Here is a 22,455-nt window from a genome sequence, read left to right as displayed (position 1 = left end):
CCCGAGAACCACTCCCTTCTGTGTCTCTTCCGTCCTCCCCTCACTCCATCCCTCTTAAGGACCAGGCTCACTGTTTCCTCTTTTATCCTTTTCATGCTTTACCTGCACATGTTTTATTCCTCCCCACCCCCCCTTTTTTTTTACACAGAAGGTAGCATATGTATTATACTACCTGTGCTCTTCTGCACTTTGCTATTTACAGCCAGCAACATCTCCTGGAAATCACTCCCTAATCCTTTACAGAGGTCTTCCTCAGCGTTCTTTTTAACAGCTGTGTAGTACTCCATCTCATGGGAATGCCACCCTTTACTCAATCTTGCTCCTGCATATGGGCATTCAGGGGTTTTTTTTGTTTTTTGTTTTTAATATTCTGCAATTGCAAACAATGTGCACGTGTGTTTTCATATAATTGGAGATGCACCTTTAGGGTGAATTGCTAGCCATGAGATCTTGTATTCAAAGGGTAAGTGCATGTATTATTTTGTGTGTTATTGCCCAGTTTTCTCCCTTAGAGATTCTACCATGTTTCATCTCCACCAGAAATGTAGGAGCGTGGCTGTTTCCCAGTCTTTCTGACAGAGACTGGGGTCACGTTCTGACCTTTGCCATTCTGATGGGTGAGAAATGGTACCCGGGTAGAGTTTCCATTTGCATTTTCTTTATTTGGCATGTTTCACATGTTTAAGGGCCATTTTATATCTTTTTGTGAATTGTCTGTTTATGACCTTTGGTCATCTTCCGATAGTATTTTTTGGTTTGTTTTCTTCAATTTTTAAATGCTCTGTGCCTTTTAAACAGTATTCACATTTTGTCTCAGATGTTAGATATTTTCCCCCAAATTACCATTTGTCCTTTGACTTTGCATATGGTGTTTTAAACTATGCAATCATTTTTAACTTGTATGTATCAAATTATGTATCAGTGCTGATTTTTTTCATGATAGTTAGAAGGTCTTCCCTTTCACCCAGCTTAGAGGAATTCACTCACATTTCCTTCCAGTGCCCATGTAGTTTCGTTTTTATATGTAGATCACTGATCCATGTGGAGTTATTCTTGTGTTTGGGATGAGAAATGGATTAATTTTATCTTCTTTCCAAATGGCTGTCTGGTTGTCCCAACACATTTATTACTCAGATCGCCTTAGTGCTGGGCTCATTTTTAATTCTTTCACGAATAGCCTTGTGGGGTGGAGGAAGGAGGGGGCTGTGGAAGGAGGGGGCTGTGGGAGCAGGGCTGGGATGATATTTCCAAGTGAAGAACAGTCCGGCCTTGGCAGGCTGCAGGGCCTCCTCCTTCTATTTCCCTGGAGTGGATACTGGAGCACTGCCCAAGGGTGGGGCACAGAAATGAGTTTCTGGTCCCTTGGCAAGAAAAAGCATCACCAACATTAGGGGGATGAGGCCCCTTTTGAGTTGAGAAGTAAGGTCTCCAACCTCCTTCCTGCAAAGAGAGGGGCTGAGGAGACTTGGGAAAGATGAGAGAATGTCACCAGTCAGCCAGAGTCTGACCAGAGTTTCCTTCATTTGTGTCTAAGAGACACTTGATGAAGCTGCGTGCTCTTTACCTGCTGAGATTCAACTCCAGCATAGGCCATATTTTGCCAGTAAGTTAGGATCTGGGCAAGTTCCCCGGGCCATGTGCCTCTCTATTCCGCCAATCCTGGAGGCTGGTGCTGGGATGGGTTTTTTTGCACCACATTTTCTTGGCTGGAAAATTAAAGAAACATTGACTTTTGAATTAGAATTTGTCAGGGCAGAGGCCAGGTGAGCTGCTGGTTCACAGAGAGCAGAGCTGAAGTTGAACCTGCCCGTCTCTGACTCGGGCCCATCTAAGCAGAAGATCTGTGCGTCAGAGTGGGGAGAGCTCCCTGGGGGGCAAAGCCATGTGGCTGGGGAGGGGGATCAGGGGTCAAGTCCACCCACGGCCAGACTCCCAGTTCAAGTTAAGCAGATGTCCTGGCACAAGCAGTCCAAGGAGCCCACCCTCACTGAGGGGCAGGAATCAGAGGTCAGCGTCCCATCCTCTCTGTCCCCGCATCCATGCTTGGCTCTGAGGACATCCATGAGGTGCCCCAGAGATCCCTAGCTCGGGAGGTCCCTGTTTACTGTCTTTTCCCGTCTCTTGCCTCAGGATCCCCTTTCCATGCCTGCCTCATGCAATCACCTTCAAAAACTGCCTGCACCAAAGTCTTGCCTCCAGCTCTGCTTTGGGAAAAGCAAACCAAGACCCACCTCCTTCCCGCAGGTTCACTGTAGCCTCCTCGACACAGGGTGGGTCGCTCTGTGCTGTGGGGGCAGCCCCGCTTGATGCCAGGAGCAGCCTCTGCCCCTTCCGTGACCCCCGAACGTCTGTAGATGTTGCCAAACACCTGCTGAGGGCAAAACCCCGGTGACTGAGAACCGCAGCCTGAGAGCAAGGGCCAGAGGTCACACACGGGGCAGAGGAGGCCCAGGGTGCCCGGGGCTGTAGTAAACTGGGGACCCTTAGGGTCAAAGGCCCGGTGTTGCCAGATCCCGTATCAACCCCACTCTGATTTCAAAAGAAGCTAAAGCCTGGGGGTGAGTGTAAACTTATTCTGATTTTAAAAAGTGGACTGGACAGAGCAAATTTGGCTGGTGGCCCATGCCCGCCCCCCCACAGGTCCCATGCCCCGATCCTGAGAGGACCCCAGGCTCCCGGCTTCCTGCCTCCTTGTCTCCAGGAGCCATGCCCATGGGAGCCTTGGATAAGCAATTCTGCTCCTGTTCTTGGGGACTTTCCAGGAATTTCCCAAGAGCTCTGAGACCCTGTGACCCCTGTGTGGTGGGGGAGGACAAGGCAGGAAGGCCATCTCCTGGGAACTTCAGGACTTGTCAGGGAACAAGGCTCTCAGCCGGGCCCCTGGGACTTGCCACCACATAGCCCCCAGGCAGGGCTAGCACTTTAGGGAGGTTTCATGCAAAGTCCTTTTTAAAAAAAAAAAAAAAAATTTTTTTACTTATTTATTTTTGGCTGCACTGGGTCTTCATTGTTGCAAGAGTTGTTTTTTTTTGTTTTTTTTTTTCTAGTTAGAGCAAGCAGGGCCTACTCTCTAGTTGCAGTGCATGGGCTTCTCATTACGGTGGCTTCTCTTGCTGTGGAGCACAGGCTCCAGGGCACTTGGGCTCAGTAGTTCTGGTTCCCGGGCTCTAGAGCACAGGCTCAATAGTGGCACATGGACTTAGCTGCTCCCCAGTATGTGGGATCTTCTCAGACCAGGGATCAAACCTGTGTCTCCTGCATTGGCAGGCAGATTCTTTACCACTGAGCCCCCAGAGAAGCCCACATAAAGTCCTTCAAGTGCCTTGAAAGGAAACTGTTCATCTCACTTGGTCTCCCAAGCCTTCAGTGAGATAAACTCCAAACCCCAGAGCCTGAAGTTTTGACAGCTTCAGACTGTGAGAGAAGCCCGTTCTCCAACTCCGTTCCCTTGGGGTCTGGGGTCGGAAACCTGGAGTCTAGTTCCAGCCTGTACCTGCTCACTTTGACTTTGCAAGATGGTGACTCCTCTATGATTTCTTCATTGTGGACATTTTGGGCTGCACTGCTTGAGCACCTCTTGTATATCTGGTACTGTGCTGAAATGACATCCAATTACTAAAGTCGCCAGAGTTTGGGCTCAGCGTTCAGGATCTTGGTTTCCAAAATGCCAAGCTCCCTGGTGCCTGGAACTCTGCTTGGCAGTGACTGACAATCAAGGAGAGAAAGACTGACCTTCAGCAGCAGGCAAGGAAGGTGTGATCATTCTCCTCCATGTTCCTAACAGAAAAAGCTGAGCCTCAGAGAGGGTGGGTGGCTTTCTCAAGGACACACAGCTAGTAAGTGGGGGAGCCAGGACTTGAAATCCAGGATGCAGGATCTTCAAGTCTGTCATCTTGGCCACTTCCTGCCCGCCTCCGTGGTTCACAGACTTTGTGCCAGACTCCGAGTTCCCTCTTGTTGTAGTATATCACCACAAAGGTAGTAGCTTGCAACAGCACAAGTTTATTCTCGTGTTGTTCTGAAGGTCAGAAGTCTGAAAGGGGACTGTTTCCTGGCCCTTCCAGCTTCTAGAAACTGCTATCTTCCTTGGGTGGTGGCCCCTTCCTCCATCTTCAAAACTGTCAGCTGCGTCCCTCCAGCCTCTGCCTCCATCATCACCTCTCCCCCACCACCTGACACTCACTGCCACCTCCCTTTCTCTCTTATGAAAGGACCCTCGTGATTATATCAGGTCCCACTCCTGAGTCCAGGGTCATCTCCCATCTCAAGAGATTAAAGTCCATCACATCTGCAAAGCCCCTTTTGCCACGTCAGGTTCTAGGGGCTTGGGGTGGACATTTTGGGGGAAGGACATGATCTGCCCTAGCACTTAGTTTGTGGAGATGGATTTCCAAATTGCAGGATGTCTCAGCTCAGGCTGCTGAAACAAAATCCCATGGACTGGTGGCCCTAAACAGTGAAATATATTTCCCTGCAGTTCTGGAGGTTGGGAATTTGAGGTCAATATGAGTGCCCACATGGTGGGCTCCACTGAGAATGCCCTCCTGCCTTACAAGTGGGAGAGATGGAAGATGTTTCTGTCTCTTTCCACCTGCCCTCTTCTCTCTCCCTGCCCCCCTCTTAAAAGGCCACTCCTGTACCCTCATTTAACCTTGTGTGTGTGTGTGTCAGGTCCGACTCTTTGCAACCCCATGGACTACAGCCCACCAGGCTCCTCTGTCCATGGGCTTCTCCAGGCAAGAACACTGAAGTGGGTTTCCATTTCCTCCTCCAGGGGATCTTCCTGACCCCGGGATCGAACCCATATGTCTTGCATCTCTTGCACTGGCAGGCAGATTCTTCACCACTGAGATACCTGGGAAGCTCTTAATTACTTCCAGATTCAGTTACATTGGTGTTAGGGCTTCAATAGAGGGATTTGGGGGGGCTCACTTCAGTCCCTGGCCTAGGGCATCAGTAACAGCTGCCATGTCCACCCTTGCCTTTCCCCTGAGACCACATTTCCCAGGCTGCCCTGCCCACTGGCTGCCCTCTTCATGGGGCCAGTAGGAGGCCTGGAGATGGGATGGGGGAGGAAGAGGCCCTCAGGAGGGCTTCCCCTCTCAGAAGGCATCTCAGGCAGTAGAGGAGGCTCCTCTGTGGGTCCCGCTATCCTGGGAAGTTTCTGCTGGGCTTCTTCCAGAACGGGGCACAGCCTCTCCACCCGAGGCCCTCTAGCCAGGGGGTGGAGTTGGGCACTGAAGATATCCTGCAGATGCTCATCTTTGTGTTGCGCTCATGCCCTTGTGTTTGGCTTTTCAGCTTTTCCAACACTTTTGTGAGAGGTTCCTGGCACCCCCATTCTTCTTTTGAGCAACATCTGGGCTCCATTTTACAGTCTGGGATCTTGACCAGCTAATGGTCCTTCCCACCAGGACCAAGCCCTGGCACAGACCATCTAGTCATGGGGAAGGTTTCAACTGTGCTCTTCTCTCCCTTGATTCCTCTGCCCCTCGGTGACACTCTGGCTGAGGGACAGAATCTAGGCACATCATGAGGACACTGATGTCCCTTGAGGTTTCAGTCCTTCAGCTGGGTCTTCACCTTCAACTGAGGGTCTCAGCTGGGTCCCTCTCTGCTCTGCTGTTTTCTGTATTTTCCACATGGTTACGACAAACAATTGTTACATTTGTTATCAAAAACACCAATAAAATCTAGAAAAAAATAATTAAAACACAGGGCTCTCCTCAAGGCCAGTGCTGTCCATTAGAACTTTGTACAATGATGGAAATGCGCTTTACATCTACCGCATCTGACACCACTTGTCATGTGTAACTGCCAACCACTGGAAACACAGCTGATGTGACTAAAGAACAGAATTTTAAACATTATTTAAACTTCAGTAGGCCCATGTATTTGCTGTCACACAGGACACCTCATCGCCAGACTAGCAGTGACTATTCCTGCTTCTGAGAATTTCTCTCCAGCATGCTAACACCTGTATTAACATCTTGTACAAAACCCCCAAGTCACTGGTCAGCAAGTTATGTGCTCAGCCACAGATGAGGGATAGGATAAGTCAGGACTAGAGGGTGCAGAGCAAATGTCAGGGGTTCTGGAAGATCCTAGAGGATTCTATAAGGTCCTGGAACACCCTAGAAAATCATAGAATATTCTAGAAGAGTCTAAAAAATTCTGAACAATTCTTGGGGATTCTGGACATTCCTGGAAGATTTCAGGGGCTTCTCAAAGGTTCTTGGGAGTTCTGGAATGTACTCGTGTGTTTTCAGAAGTTCTGGAAAATCCTAGCAGATTCTTGGTGGTTCCAGAAGAGCCTCGGGGATTCTGGAAGCACCTAGGGATTTCTGGAAGCTTCTTGAGGGTTCTGGAAAATCCCTGAAGGTCCTTGAACATCCTTGATAATCCTAGGGGTTTTGGAAAATGCTGGAGAATTCTGCAGGATTCCAGAATATGAGTTTGATCCACCCATCATGCCCAGAACATCTCCCATGGGAGACAAACACCAGCCTACACATTAGTACCTAAAGGATTCAGGGCACTAAAAGGAAAGTCGGACAGTGTGGGGAAAAGTTTTGGATCATTGACTGCATGGCTTACTGAACCTAAGATTAGCCACAAGAAGTATTTAGGCACAGTTGTCATGGAGGCCAGTGTTTTAATTGCATGCGCAGTAGGACAGGGGCTTTTCTTGTATATTAATGCTTTCCAGTGTGCAGCTTCCCACTGAGACATGCTACTGCCATCGCCTGAAAATGAGCTTGGAGTGCCGGGATGAGTTGTGCAAGGTCGCCTAGTCAGTAAAGTAGGAGGGTGGGGGGTACAGGGCTTCAAACCCAGATCTCCAGAGCTAGCATCTTCATTGGCCCACAGCCCTGTTTCCTAGACTGCTGGAGCTGAGGGAAATGCAGCTTGGCCAGGGCAGCCTCTCTGCTCCAGGCAGAGCCAGAGGCCAGCCAGGTCCCTAGTGCATTTTGCCTGCCCTGACAGTGACAGGGCTGCCTCTAAATATAGTCCCTCAATGGCCAATGTCAGAGTGACCTTGACATTTTCCTTCCCTTCCTAATGTTGAAATCCCATTGGTGGTTCATCCTGCTCTTCCATCACTGCCAGCCCTGGAAGACAAGGGCTACTTCTGAGATCATTCCGGCTCTGATGGCCCAACTGGCCACATGCCTTGGAGCCCTCTGAATTAGGTGGCGATGGAATGGATTCCAGAACTTTCAAAAAACAGGAGGTGTGAGTGACAGCCTGTGACAAAGGGAGTTGTGGAGCTGGGGCCTCCACAGTGTCTCCAGGAGATAGAGGTGTGAGACATGGGCCCCAGATGCCATGGGGCAAGGTTCCAGAAGGGTCTGAACATCAAAGCCTGGCCCAGCCCCAGCAGCCCCAGTGGTCCAGCAGTCTGCTTTCTCTCCACCTCCTCCTCTGCTAAGAGAATGAAGAGGGTATTAAGGATTTTTTTAAAAAAACCAACCAGATTTGAAGTCATAGAGCTGGGCCAAATCTCAACTCAATACCTACTTACTAGCTGCCCTTGACCATGTCACATAACTTTGATCTTTTTCACCCTTCATGCATAAGACAGAAAACAATGGTGTCTACTCGGTGCATTTTTAGAAGTAGATCAATTTGTGGTGCTTGAACTGAGGCTGGGTACAGACTGAGGGCTCCAGGTGTGGTGGCTGCTTGGTCCAGTAGAGACCTGTCCTAGTTCCTGCCTGGTTGCACCTGGGTGGCTGGAGGTGACGCATCCGGAAGAGTCCCACGTCTGATGTTCAAATTGCTGAGGACTTTCTGGGGCTGCAAACCTGAGCTGGGCTGCTGCAAGGCACCAGTGGTTCAGCAGGTAAGAAAGCTGAGTGCCAAGGATGGCAGTTCTTCCAGAATGATGTACCCTGTGAGATGCTGTGGTTGCTTGGTGTATGTAAGTTCGTCACTTGTCTTAGGGTTGCTTCCCCAATTTCAAAATAAAGAGTGTGACCAACAGTGTGAGTCACTTCTCCAACAGCCAATAGCATCCTGCTTCCCCTCCTGCCTCCAAGGCTAACAGAACCCCACCTGCATGGGCTTGTGATGTTTCCAACCCCAGGGAATGAGTTGTGATTGATCTAAGCCAGTCATGATGATTCCTTTCTACTTTGCCAAATGCGTTTCTCCAAATCTCCCTGATAACTAGGAGTGGCCATGTGACTGTTTCAGACAATGAGAAGAAAGGAAAAAGTCTTCTGGATTATGCTTGGAAAGAATTTTCTTCCTGAATAAAAAGAGTCATTTGGGTCCAAAGTCTTTAGTTCCTACTTTATTCTTCCTGCTGAACATTTTGCGTATGAGGGTATGATGTTTGGAGTTGTGGTAGCTATCTTGCGACCATGAGGCAACAAGCATGAGGGCAAAATTTCATTGGGTGTAAGGATAGACAAAACCCGGATGACGATACTATTGAATGTCTGAACCTGCCCTGTGACCAGGTATTTCTGGGCATCCGATTAAGTGAGCATACACTATACTTATGATTTAAACCATAAGGTCTATTGGATTTTCTATTACTTGCAATCAAAAGCATTCCTAGTATGTATCATCGAGGAGTCTGTTCAGGAGAATTAGTGCAGGGAATGAACATGGAGGCTGTGCTGAACGAGGGGCTCAGAAGTAATTTGCTGCGTGTGAGAGCCAAGCAGGAGGCAAAAGGCATTTTTCAGAAGTGTCTTGTGGGCTGTGACCTGGATCCCCTCAATATCCTTTGAAAATGCAAGTGAGAATTTGAATTGCATTTTGTTTCCTCTTGATTATTTAGCCAAGTTTCTTTGACTAGTAGAGGCTGAGCCTGGTGGAGCATAGGAGTTATTTGAATCACAATTGAAACTGGAGTTTGGATTCTGAAAAACACCTAAATATTAAAAAAGAGACAGAATGAAGTTTCCACAATGATATTCATATGCCTTAAGTTTGGGCTTCTCATTTAGAATAATCTGTGGGGTATAACATAAGTTTACAGCCGGAGGGACTAGAGAAAGGGGACTAATGTCAAAGTATAATATTCAAAACAATTAAAAACATAATTCTCAGGCAGGCACACAGTGAGTTGATGTCACAATTATTATATTAATATTTGTTAATGAGGGAAATAGCAGGATGGCAAACTCGATTTACAAAGATGTGAGAGTAGGATACAAATGAGATCCAACACTGGTTCAGGTTTTGTATCCTACAGGGCAAAGGAAATAATTGTGAACTCTGAGGTAATCTTTTCTATTAGCCATTAATCATTTCCATCTCTTCTGGACAAACAGTCCGTGTAACTTACCAGTCTCTACAAGCTAACATTTCACTTTACCATTAGTCTGGACTGTAATCAATAGTAAATAACAAGTTACACATCACAAAGTCAGACCATTTTTATCCAGGCACGTTTGGTATTGTTCTAGTAGGATTCTGAAAGAACACGCAGTGAATATTTTCCTTTTACTTCCAGGCTTGACTAATGTCTCAACACCATAAATGGGAAAATATGCGGGTGGCGCTCTGTGACTTATCAAGCAGGAGGTTGGCACCTCACTTCCCACGTGTACACAGACACACACGTACAGACACATGTGTACACACACACGCACACACGGATGCATGCACATACCTGGGCAGGAGAATCCCTTCCTCGACTCAAGCGTACGTTATGCGTGCTAAGTTACTTCAGTCGTGTCCGACTCTTTGTGACCCCATGGACTGTGTAGTCTTTCAGGCTCCTCTGTCCATGGGATTCTCCAGGCAAGAATACTGGAGTGGGTTGCCATGCCCTCCTCCAGGGGATCTTCTTGACCCAGGGATCTACCCGTGTCTCTTTTGTCTCCTGCATTGGCAGGCGGGTTCTTCACCACTAGACCACCTGGGAAGCCCGGACTCAAGCATAAGCCTATTAAAATCTGGGCCCTGTGTTACCTGACTGATACCCTAGTCACACGTGGTTGCTACAACCAACAGTCAATAAAAAGGCATTTGGCCAGTTACCTCTGTCTCTCTGAGAACATTAGAGGATCCAGTTTACCACCAGCAACGTGACAGGTCAAGACCATAACCGCCCGAGGAGCCTCACCTTCTACAAGCTCTGGGCTCTTTCAGACTTGCTGCCTGTTGAGTTTTCATCTCCCTTCCTTCCAATGAATCTATGTCATTTTCACGTGGACAAACTCGGCTTCTCTGGGCAGGTCTTCCCCTCTCCCCTCCTGCCTTTTAGCCCTGGCCTTCTGATTCTGTATCACAAAATTCTGGGAGGTGGTTGGCAGAGAGTAGTTCTTGATGGGGGGCTGGAAGCAGGAGCTGGAGCAGGAGGGGGGCTGTGCTGTGCTCAGTTGTGTCCAGCTGTTTGCGATCCCATGGACTGTAGCCAGCTGGGCTCCTCTGTCCATGGGATTTCCCGGACAAGAATACTGGAGTGGATTGCCATTTCCTCTTCCAGGGGATCTTCCAGACCCGGGGATCGAATCTGCATCTCTTGCATCTCCTGCACTGGCAAGCGGGTTCTTTACCACTAGGCCACCTAATAAAGGTTACTTATCTCACATTGCACCTGGGACTTCAAACCAAAGAAGGCTCAGGTGGGAAGAGGCCAGCTCTGTACACACACACAATACACACACACACTCTCTCTCTCTCTCACTGACACACACATTTATAGTGAAGCCCATACAGCCTGAATCCCAAGGCTTCTCCCTTTGGCGGCCCTTCCAAGGCCCTGGGAAAGGCTCTAACAGCTTTCTGTCCACTATCCGGTATTCATTTACTCATATAAGCCCCCCAGTTGCACCAGCACCAGGCCCCACAGAACCTGATCCTTCTTCAATAGTAGAGCTAGGAGAGCTGCTCTGACATTGAGGAATAGGGGACCCCCTTGCAGTGTCTTTTGGGTGCACACACACACCCATCTTGGCAGTTAATGCTGCTCGAGGGAAATGGGATCTGCTTTAACCGTTGGTCTCCATCAGCCAGGCTGATTCCTTGTCGCTCTTGGGGACCCAGTCATGATCCTGAGGTTACCAGGCTCCTGGAGATCTGTCCTTGTCCTGACAGCAGGAAGGAGAGAAGGCTGGCATATGACCCTGGGGAGGGTCAGATGGCCACCACAGGCTTCATCTCTTGGCCTCTGCCTCCCTTGGCCTCCATCTCTCTCGCCTCTACCTCCTTCAGCCTCCGCCTCCATCCCTCAGAAAGGAGGCCCGATCAGCCGCGAGCCACTGGGTCCCAGCTAATTGGCTCTGTCACTGGCCTGACTGGCTCTTTCCAGCCTCCTTGAGCCCCCTAGGGCCTCTGTCACTCTCCGATTTGGAGAACCGGGGGCTTATCTTTAAAGAGCAGATGGAGAAGTTCTCATTTTTTATTAAAGCCATCCAGTCTGCACAGAAAGAGTAATCCGCTGGCAGCTGCTAGAAGAGCTATTTTCAAAGCACTGTATAGCTCCTCAGCTGTCCAGGGATGCTGGATTTCTCTCTCCCTCTGCTCTCTTGGAACACAGCCAAGTGCTGGTGTCCTGCTCATCACTGGGGGCCTCCTTCTCAATGGGGGACAGAGAGGGAGCCACTCCAAGTCCTCACCAGTGTCTCCTGTGGCATGAAGACCAGCTGCCCAAGACAGGCTCCTGTGGATGTTGGATGCCGACTGGCCAGCATCTTGGGAACATGGGGAAATTCAGGGCATCCTTTCAAAGCTGGCCCCTCCCCCGCTCCTCCATCGTCTGGCTTTGCCCTCATTCATCCATCCATTTGTCCCTCCTACAAGCATCCATTGAACATACCATCCCCATGCTGTTCTGGACGGAGATCCTGCAGTGAACAAGCTGGTGGGCTTCCTGCCCTTGTGGAGCTCACCTGCTGCTACAAGAGAGGCAGCAAATGAATAGATACGGGTTCAGAGAAGGTGATTTCAGACAGCTCTGAGTGCTGAGGCCGGAAAGCGGGGCTATGGGGCAGAGCATGGCTGCCAGGCTGGGGAGGTGCAGGGTGAGCCTGGGCTCAGAAAGAAAGACATGAAGGAGCTGGCCCCATGCAGACCTGGGAGGGGGATTCCAGGCAGTGCGGCCAGCATGTGCAAAGGTCCTGGGGGTACAGACAGCCTTCCTGCTGTGTTCATGGATCGGAAGGAGGCCCAGGGCAGATGGTCAGAGGAGAGCAGAGGTGGTGTGTGAGAGGTGAGGGTGAGATACGGGCCCAGGACCCAAGAGGGAAGTTTGGGAGAACCTGGATATGATTCTGCCAGAGGCAGTGAAGCCGGCAAGCACTTGCCAGCCGCTGCGGTTATAGATGTGGCTGGCACATGTGACAGACACCTGTGGGTGCAGGTGGCTGGCACTTACTCTGGGCTACCCTAACAGCAGACCCTCATGGGTCTGGGAGAGAGTTTCCGGGGGCATCCACTCCGAAAGCATCAGTGGGGAGGAGGGCTGAGATGCGTATGGGAAGGCAGTGAGTTGAGGCCACCACCGTGGGCACCGTGGTTCATGTAAGGACAGGCAGCGCTGGGCTACTCCAGCAAAGGGGGCCCCAGGGAGAGGGCAGTTGGAGGGAGGATGAAAAAGAATGTGGGGGAAGGATGTCACAGGAGAATGTGGACAGAGAGGAAGGGGTGGCTGCAACCCTACTGTCTGCCTCCCGCAGAGTAACAGCCCAGCCCCCGACACCTTGGTCACTTCCCACAAAGATGGTGAGCCTCTGCTCTGCTTCCTTCCTTGGGCCCCTCAAAAGCCAGGAGCCATCCTGAGGCCCCCAGGAAGAGTTTGTTTCATGAATAATTAAAAGAAAGAGAAAAAAGATGTGCTGGAAAAGATCCCGAGGGCCTCCCTGGAGGTCTGCTGGGCTGGTCCTGAGTACCTGTGCCTTTCCTGGGACTCATCACCAGCTGAGGCCAGAGGGTAGCTGTGGCCCTTTCTGTGAGACAGGCATCCCTCGGGGCACTGGGAGCAAGGAGTGAGCTGAAGGACGTGGTCAGACCCGGCTGCCACGCCCTCTGGCCCTTCTGGACACCCCACACCTGGGCGTGTCCTCCTGCCTGCTCCACAGGGTTCAGGATCCTCAAGGCCCATTCCCGCTGCTGCTGAGAGAACTCACAGTCCAGGCCACATTCCTCAAAACACGACCCGTGGCGGGAGAGCTCTAGCCACACGGTTGTCATCACTGGGGTTGGGGTGGGGCTACCAGTGTTGGCAGAGGCCAGGGAGTCTGCTAAACACCCAGTAACCCATACGGCAGACCCTCACAACAAAGAATCAAACGCCAATAGTGTCAAGGATGGGAAACCCCACTGTAGCAGAAACATGAACGTGCTGAAATGTTCTGGAAGCATGGACTGACTCCTCCCACATGGAGACCACTTGCCTGTACGACCCAGGGTATGTGACTTGCACTCTCTGGGCCCCACTCCCTCCACCTATGACAGTTGCCTCCCCGCTGACTTTTTCCCTTGTGTCTTCAGGACAAGCAAGGCATGCAGCTCTGATAGGAACGAGTCCTGATAAATAAAGACCTGATTTTATTTCACCCGCCTGCAAGTCCAAGGGAGAACAAAAAATGTCAGCTCTGGCCTGAAGCTGAAAGAGATGCCTCATTTCTCTCTGGAAATAATCTGCTCTTAAGTCCCAGCCAGGAGGCCGGGCTCTGAGCATCCCGCCCCTCAAGGTCAAATTGGCTTGAAGGCGGCCTTGTCTCTCCTGCCAAGAGCTGGCAGTCCTGGCTCCCCAGAGCACTGAGGTTTTGCAGGAAGCCCCGAGAATAAGGAGGCAGTTTAGCCGTACCTGGACAGGTATCCTTCTCAGAAAGGAGAGCATTTCCTCTTCTCAAAGGCATCTTTAAAGGCCCTGTCAGGCAGGTCTTCCTAATTCGTCTGGCAGTCCTCCACTGTCTGGCAGGGTGATTATCTGAAGGAAGTTCCCGAAAGCCCCAGGCAATGCTGAGTCTCCAGCCAGCCTGGTGTTCGCTCACCCAGCACTCAAGGACCACAGGCCTCCCGGGGTGGTGGCTCTGGATCCAAAGCAGTGAGGCCGTTATGCAACATGAGGAAATTATTAGAGCGCAGAGAACAGCAATCATCGCGTCCTATTGGAGACACTCTGTTGATATTTGTACATGAATTAATCACGGTGTTAGACAAGACCCTATGTTCAGTGGTGGCCAGAAGGATGGGCAGGCGGGGGAGAGAAATGATAAATTACCTGTTTATTTCTCCTTAACCTCCTGTTCCCTTGAGCTTACTTCCCCCAAGGCCATGTCACCAGCATTCACAGAATCCCTTTGGGGTGAAAATACCAGCGTTCCTTCCAGGGTTTCTGTTTAAATTCTTCTGCAAATGCTAAATACCCACATTATTTATTGATTTCAAAATTCTTCCCCAATTTTACCACTGTGAGCTGGGAATTATTGAATGGGAGAAAGGGGGTGCATTGTGGGTGAAGGGCTGCCTCACTGGGATCAGGTGGCCTTGTTTTGAGGCTGTGTGTCCTGAGGCAAATTAGTCATCCTCCCTGAGCCCAGTTAGCTCATCTGGGAAACGGGTATAGAAGGGTTGCTGTGAGGATGAGGTGAGTTGGGAAGCTCTTAGCGCCACTGTGCCTGGGGCCTGGGAAGCACGGAACAGCAGGAAGAGGCCCTGTGTAACTGAGAAGTTTTGCTGTACAGGAGAAATTAACACAACATTGTAAATCAACTATACTTCATTAAATGCTGGGACACAAACCCAGAGATTCCCACATAGTTGTTCTGAGATGCATTCTGGCTGCTGGGAGGTTTAAAAGCTCTCCCAGGAACTCCTAGCCTCCATCCCCAGTTCTGGGGAATGACAATCCCACCCCAGCATCCTCTTCAGATCACTGTGGGCCCCTCCAGTGATGAGAAAAAAAAACCTGCTCACAAAGGCAGAAAAACAACCCCTGTCAAAAGCCACATCAAACAAGACAACACAACTTCAACGTGTCTGCAGGGTGAGCATTTCTCTGCTTCCAACAAGAACTCACCAGGTATGTAGCATCCATAAAGCAGCTAAAAAAAGAGTTGGATTTTTGTCATTATAAATTTTATTTAGAAGGTTTTCTCCCTACCGTAGAACAGAATACCATGAACATTTCTACTGATGTGCTATGGGGGTCCTTTGGATTCAGCATGAGTTATTCTTTTTTTTTTAAGTCAAAGATGATAAAAATAGTATACTCTACTTAGTTAGCAGAGTAGTCCAGATCCATTTCAACCCAGTCAAGCCCAAGTCTTAGGGAAAAGATTGCTGTTCAACAGTCTGGGTATTTTGTTGTACTGGAATTTTGTTGAAATGAATATTAGGGTCCATCCCTCTGGAATTGGCAGTCTGGGTGTGACTCTCTTCTCTTGGTCAATGGTTAAAACATCTTCAGGCTGGTGAAGTTGTGGAGAAGCCCTGGTGTGGCCTTAGTCTCATGAGCTTTGATTCTTTCAGTAAATACAATTCATGAAAGATAAGTCCATTTAGAATCCTCGGCAAAACTTCTTATAAAGCAGTCTCACATATCACACACAAATTTTTTAGACTTTCTGTACCCACTTTTGATATTGAGAAAATGCATACCATTAGAATAAAACTCAAGTGAGCTATTTATTCTCTTTAAGGTAAAGGAAAAAACCAAGGCTTGAAGGGCCCAGAAAAAATTGCAATGGTGCCTTGGACAGGACCTAATGGCGTAAGAGCTGTGGGGTCGGGCAGACTTGGACTTACCTCTCTAACCCCAACCACCAGACCCGCCCCCCATTCAGAAGGCTCTGACTTTGCAGGCTCTCACACCACTCAGAGATGAGGTCAAGTGTGGAACAAGCCAGGCACACAGTAGGTGCTCTGATGAGGATTCTGCATTCACAGTGTCCCCAAGGCCGCAGCAGTGCATCCCACAGGCCCATCCAAATACCCTAGGAGGGGCAGTAGCCCCAGTCTGTAAGCAGGAATTACCTGGCCCTGGGCTCACAGGATGGAGATTTGAAATGCATTCCAGAGGGACAATTTATTTCTGTCAGCTGATGAATTGATAACCATGAATACTTTATGTCTCTCTCCGGGCTGCCTAGCAAACCAGTCATGCCTGGAACTGGATAGAAAAATTGAACTGAGGATTCAAACAGCCTTGGGGGAGGAGCTCAGACCCCCCAGGCCCACTTTCTGTGCTGGGCTGGTCCCTTACACTCTCTGTCCCCAAGAGTCACAGCAATTGGAAGTAAGAAAATGCCTGGAATGAGTGGGACCTGCTTGGTTGAGGTCTCTGCTCTGGGTGACTCGATACAGAATAGCCCTCCCCAGTGACCTGGGCTAACGTGGAGTGGGAAGGGCCACCGAGGAAAGGATGTCGGAAAGGAGAGAATTTGATCAAAGGCAGGAAGAGCTTGAAGTTCTACAAGAGAAACGGAAGCCTGCAGAGGGTGGGCGTGTCCCAGCTCAGCCAGCAAGCCAGTGCCCGCTGGGGCACAGCCCACACACCTGAGCCGGGTACTCCTCACCTCAGCCATCCATTCATTGGTTCACCCATTCGTTCCACGTAGTGACAGGACAGCTGGGAGATAACAGGACGGAACAGATTCTTCAGTCCATCGGCCTGGACTTGATTCCCAAACCAGGGCTTCCAGGCTATGGCCTGGCTAAGTTCACTGCTCTGTCCCAGTTTCCTTGTCAATAAAATCTGCACAAAAAATTGTCCCTTGCGGTTGCTGTAAAAAGTCAATGAGACAATTAATACTCAGAATTACATGGACTATCCCACACATCATAAATGCTCAACAACCAGAGCTATTAACACTCATGAAACAGACACTTGTAAGCCCAGCGTTCAGGGCGGGCGCTGGTCCAAGGGCTGGGGACACTGCAGGAAATGACGATATCCACAGACCTCTATGTGACCCTTTCCCAGACTTTTATCTTTTGGGATTGGAGAGTCCCCTTGGGCAGGTCACCACAACCTATAGACAGCCAGGGTCTGAGGCCCCTTCTGGGCTGAGTCCTCTCCTCTGTTCCTCCCAGCCCCTACCCATCAGTTTCTGTTTAATGCAGATTTTCCTCTCCGACTGGAATTACCCCTTTTATTTACAATGGGATGGAATTAGAGGGCTTGCCCCTGGGTGGCCTGGCTAATGAGACCCACCTAAGTTTCCTAAACTGTATAAGGACAGGCCTGCGTGTGTGATCAGTCGTGCCCAACTCTTTGCAACCCCATGGACTGTAGCCTGCCAAGCTCATCCACCTATGGGGATTCTCCAAGCAAGAATACTGGAGTGGGTTGCTATTTCCTCCTCCAGCGGATCTCCCCGATCCAGGGATCGAAACTGCACCTTTCATCTCCTGCATTAGCAGGCAGATCCTTTACCGCTGAGTTACCTGGGAAGCCCATTATGGGAACAGGAGAGGATTGGTATTTAAGGAAATGCACTGATCCCAGGGTCTCCTGTTGGACCAAGTAGGCCCTGTATCTCTACCCTTTGTGGTGTTTCTATAATTGACTGTTACATCCAGGATACAGAGACGTTACTTCCTCCCTGTGCTGGGCTGATTCTCTTCTCCCCCAATTCTGTTGGTAAGTTTGGAACACCTTCTGTGCACCCGTTACCACGCCATGTATATGTTCATGATTTTATTTAATCTTTACATTGACCTTGAGGGGTTTTATTAGAATCCTCATTTTCCAGTAGAAAGCTGTATATCTCTGCAGCCCTTGCCATTATTGGAAGCTTTCTTGCTTTTATATGTGATACCCACCCTGTTTGTTTCCCCTTTTAGGCTATACTCTCCTTGAGGGCAAGTGTCTTGGTTTTTTTCCCCCGGCTACGTGTCCAAATCTGACTTTATCCAAGCACATCTTGTAACTAGGGTCGAGGAAATTTTCTCCCAAGAAATTCTGACTCCTTGTCTCTTGCAGAAGCTTCTGCCTCTCACTCATCCCTCCTTTGCCCTTCCGCCTACCACAGCCTGGAACCAGTGGTTCTCAGGCCTGGCCACACAAGGGAATCACTGGGGAAGTTTTAAGACCCATTGATCCTCAGACTTCCATCCTGCCTATTAAATCAGCCTGGCTACCAGGTGGGCCCCAGGCACTGGCAGTTTCAAGGCTCCCCAGATGACTCCCTCCCATGTGAGCTGGGGCTGAGGACCAGCCAGGAGACTTTCATTGCTAGAGAGTGTTGCTGTGGATGGCTGCTTCCTGGGTGCATTCCTCCCAAAATCCCACTCACTAGTCCACCAGCTTTGCTGAAAAGCCCTTCAAGGGGACCCAGGAGAAGAAAAGCTGCATTTCACATTTCAGGAGACAAAGCCTTATGTCAACTCCTCCCTAATTGCGGACCCCTCCAAGCCCACCTAAGCATCTTCGCATATTTATGGTTTTTCAGGTTTCTAAGAGTATTAACTCTGGAACGTGGGCAGGGGGAGGTTGGGAAAAACTCTGAGCCCAGGAGGCGGCTCTGTCTATAAAGTCACAGAGGACACACAGTACCCACTCTGCCCAGCCCTTCCTCTTCAGTGGCATGTCTTGTGTCAGGGATGGTCAGAATGGGCTGGAAGCTCCCCTGGGGGTGCCATGCTGTGCTAAGTCGCTTTACTAGCGTCCAACTCTTTGCAACCCTATGAACCATAGCCTGCCTGGCTCCTCTGTCCATAGGATCCAGGCAAGAATACTGGAGTGTGTTGCCATACCCTCCTTCCCAACCCAGGGATCGAACCTGCATCTCTTATGTCTCCTGCATTGGCAGGTGGTTCTTTACCACTAATGCCACCTGGGAAGCCCTGCTGCTGCTGCTGCTGCTGCTAAGTCGCTTCAGTCGTGTCCGACTCTGTGCGACCCCATAGACGGCAGCCCACCAGGCTCCCCCATCCCTGGGATACTCCAGGCAAGAACACTGGAGTGGGTTGCCATTTCCTTCTCCAATGCATGAAAGTAAAAAGTGAAAGTGAAGTCGTTCAGTCGTGTCCAACTCTTAGCGACCCCATGGACTGCAGCCTACCAGGCTCCTCTGTCCATGGATTTTCCAGGCAAGAGTACTGGAGTGGGGTGCCATTGCCCTCTCCGCTGGGAAGCCCTAGCAGTAATCAAACCTGCCTGCAGGCTCCACATGCACCCCAGGCTGTGCCTTGTACCTCACAAGAGCATCTCTGAAATCGTCACCAACCAATCCACAAGGCCACTGAGGCTCAGAGAGGTTAATTAACCTCACATAGCCAGGAAGTGGCTGCACCAAGATTCCAGCCCGGCTTTCCTGACACCAGAGCCTGCCCTTTAAACCACTGCTCTGTTCAGAGGGTGAGCAGTTGAGATGATGGGATAGTAGGCCCTCAGCCAGTGTTGTTAGTGATGGCAGAGATAAGAGGATGAAAAGAGCTGTGTGGAAGCTCTAACTTTTTAGTGCTCTGGTGAGCTGGACAGGTATGACTTATCAGAAGGTGGGAGGGGGCAGTTCCTGAGTGTGGACCTAACACCTGTAAACTGAGCAGAAACCACCCATTTCTGCCTGGCCCATGCCCCACTACTTTCTCACCTCCTCTCTGCTCCTCGTGACAGATGGTGCCCTGAGGCAAGCCCCAAAGGATGCCCTGGCTTTGGGGCTCAGCCTCCTGGACCCCTGTGTGCCACTTTCTGACTTGGAGAAGATGGGGATCTGGAAGAAACACTGGGGGTGAGGATTCAGGGAACAGAGGCTTCATAGCTGATGAGTGGCAGGGCCAGCATGAGAACTGATGCACTTGTGGGGACTTCTGTCCCAGCCCTTCCCAGGCTCCTGACAATGCCCCCAAGTCATCTTTCTCCAAGAAGGGGTGTAAGGGCAACTGGAGGAGGGAGGCGTGAGGTCACATCCCTGGGCTGTTTGTGCATATGGTAAATGCAGTAGTCCTTAGGATTACCCCCGACACACTTGCACACGGGCACATGTACACACACGCAAACACATGTGCACACACAGAGCCAGCTTTGGCCTGGCAGTGCTGGCACTCTTGCTATTTAGACAGGATGGGAGCTGAATGGACTCCTACTGTAGGAGGCAGGCAGCTTGGAGCTGCGAACATGAATGCACACACATGCACATGCATGAATCCACACACATGATACGGGGAAGGTTCAGTGATGCTTAATTAGCATTCAGAGGATGCTTTGATCACTCCAGGTGGGAATTCCTGTGCAGTCTGGGCACAGGAATCCAAAGACTCGGCGGTCATCTCCTGTTCTTTGGGTTCCCAGCATTAAGCCATCATTTACCTTGGAATTAAGGAGAACGTGGCCCCTGGTGGCTTCCTTCTACCCTTCCCTCTGCGGGTGGCTCCTCGTGGGTTTTCTGAAGGCTGAGATGTGACCTGACCTCTCAGCTGCCCGCCCCTCATCTGAGAGACTGGACATTCATCACGTTTCCCCCAACCCTTGGCAGTTAGCTGGCAGTCACTCCAGACACTGCCAGCTGAATGCTGGGGGTCCTGATTCAAGGATGCGAGGGTCTCTTTGGCAGCCCCCAGAGGCTGTCTCAGACAGACAGGAAGGAGGGGACACGTGCGTGGCTGCCAGAGCCGGCGGCCACTACCTTAAAATATTCCAGTCACATCGCCGGCGGCGAAGCCATAACCCGGGTGCATTGTAACAGAGGGAGAATTTCATTTTGTTTTTGAAATGCTGTTATTACACACTCAGGAAGCCCACAAAGGCACCTTGGCAGGACAGGATCAAATAAATACCTGAACTCCGAGCGTAGCAACATTTACTTAGCAAATGACATTTTAATGCCGCCAGTCGAATTTACATACTAATTAAAATTTCCCTTTAAAACATGGAGACTTTTGGCCTCTCTGCCTACCCTCAGTGACAAAGATTAAAAGACTTTTTATTACGTCCTGTCAAACAGAGCTCACTGGAAGAGGCGGGAGCCCAGTGGCCCTGTCCCCACCGTGTCCTGGGCAACTCCAGCTAGGCTTTTTTGGCAGGGCCGAGGCAGGTGTCAGGAGACTTAGCGTCCGGTCCAGCGGCTCCAGGGAACACTGCCCCTGGGCTTTGGTGGTCCTGGCATAACTTGAAACACATTCCAGCTTGGCTAGAGAAACGCTGGATTGTTCCACTTTCCTCTTTCATCTCTCTTTCTTCCCGAGACTGCTGTTGGCTGAAAGGTGTGAGTCTGAGTTGCAGCCACTTCCAGGTGCTGGACAAGTAGGAGGGATGGAGGCGGCCCCACTGACCTGCCAGCTCCTCTCTTGCACCAGGAAAGGAAAAGGAAAGTGAAGTCTCTCAGTCATGTCCGACGCTTTGTGACCCCATGGATTGTAGCCTGCCAGGCTCCTCTGTCCATGGGATTTTCCAGCCAAGAATACTGGAGTGGGTTGCCATTTCCTTCTCTCAAATCTTATTCTCAGGCAACTCTGACTCAGAGGTCCCCCACTCTCTGCTCAGTCACTGGATTTATGTACTTATGTACTTTTTAGATAAACTTTAATAGAATGTTTATTGAATGCTTGCGGTGGCTGAGCAGCGTTCCTGGCAGAACCTCTGTTCCGTCAAAGCTGGCTTTTCAGTGGGGAGATGGACATCCCATTTGAAAGATGATCTCAGAGAGTAGGAAGAGCTGTGATGATGGCAGAAGTCCTGTGCAGCAAGTACCATCCACCACTACAGTCACTCCTATTTCACAGATGGAGAAACTGAGGCACAGGTACGTTCAGTAACTCACCTGAAGTCACACAGCATGTCAGCGGCACTCTCAATATGAGGCCGTAGAGTACCTTGGTGATTCCCTCTCATAGGCACTGCAAGGAAAATAAAATGTTTCTTTGGAGAATGAGTATCTGGGGGTACCAGCCTGCTTTATTTCTTTTTGTGTATTTTTTAGATAAACTTTACCTGATAGCTCAGTTGGTAAAGAATCTGCCTGCAATGCAGGAGACCCTGGTTCGATTCCTGGGTCAGGAAGATCCGCTGGAAAAGGGATGGGCTACCCACTCTGGTATTCTTGGGCTTCCCTTGTGGCTCAGCTGGTAAAGAATTCACCTGCATTGCAGGAGACCTGGGTTCAATCCCTGGGTTGGAAAGATCCTCTGGAAAAGGGAAAGGCTACCCACTCCGGTATCCTGGCCTGGAGAATTCCATGAACTGTATAGTCCATGGGGTCGCAAAGAGTAGAATACGACTGAGCGACTAAGCACATACAACAGAAATATAACTCACATTCAGAAAAGTGCAGAAACCATAAGCATTCAATCTAGTGTGTCTTCACGAAGCAACCGAACCATGTCATCACCCTCCACGTGAAGGAAAAGAACCAGGCAGACCCCTGGGCCCCATCCCAGCCCCTGCTGTTATCTGTCCCCACGGATTAGCTTTATCTCTTCTTGAACTGTGTGTAGATGGAACCACTTTGTACACACACTCTGCTGCACCTGGCTTCTCTCAAACGTAAGGCTATGAGGTTTGTCCACAGTGCAGGGTGTCAGCAGTGGTTTATTCCTGATCTG

The 22,455-nt window shown here is 50.1% G+C and overlaps 1 long non-coding RNA gene across 2 annotated transcripts; it reads right to left on the bottom strand.

Moving 5' to 3' along the window:
* Positions 1 to 840: 840 nt before the first annotated feature.
* Positions 841 to 14,019, bottom strand: LOC138990442 (uncharacterized). 2 transcript variants are annotated; one of them, XR_011466566.1, is made up of 5 exons: positions 13,775 to 14,019; positions 3,494 to 8,887; positions 2,232 to 2,368; positions 1,565 to 1,706; positions 841 to 1,440 (listed from the first exon to the last, which is right to left on the bottom strand). It is a non-coding gene; the product is annotated as an uncharacterized lncRNA (long non-coding RNA). The 2 variants fall into 2 exon arrangements; XR_011466565.1 differs by having other exon boundaries at positions 841 to 1,706.
* Positions 14,020 to 22,455: the final 8,436 nt, after the last annotated feature.

This window comes from Bos mutus, chromosome 13 (assembly GCF_027580195.1).
Source record: "Bos mutus isolate GX-2022 chromosome 13, NWIPB_WYAK_1.1, whole genome shotgun sequence".
In the NCBI taxonomy this organism is placed as follows: Eukaryota; Metazoa; Chordata; class Mammalia; order Artiodactyla; family Bovidae; genus Bos; species Bos mutus.
Note: the sequence above shows the minus strand (reverse complement) of the source record. Positions and strands in the feature narration are given on the sequence as shown.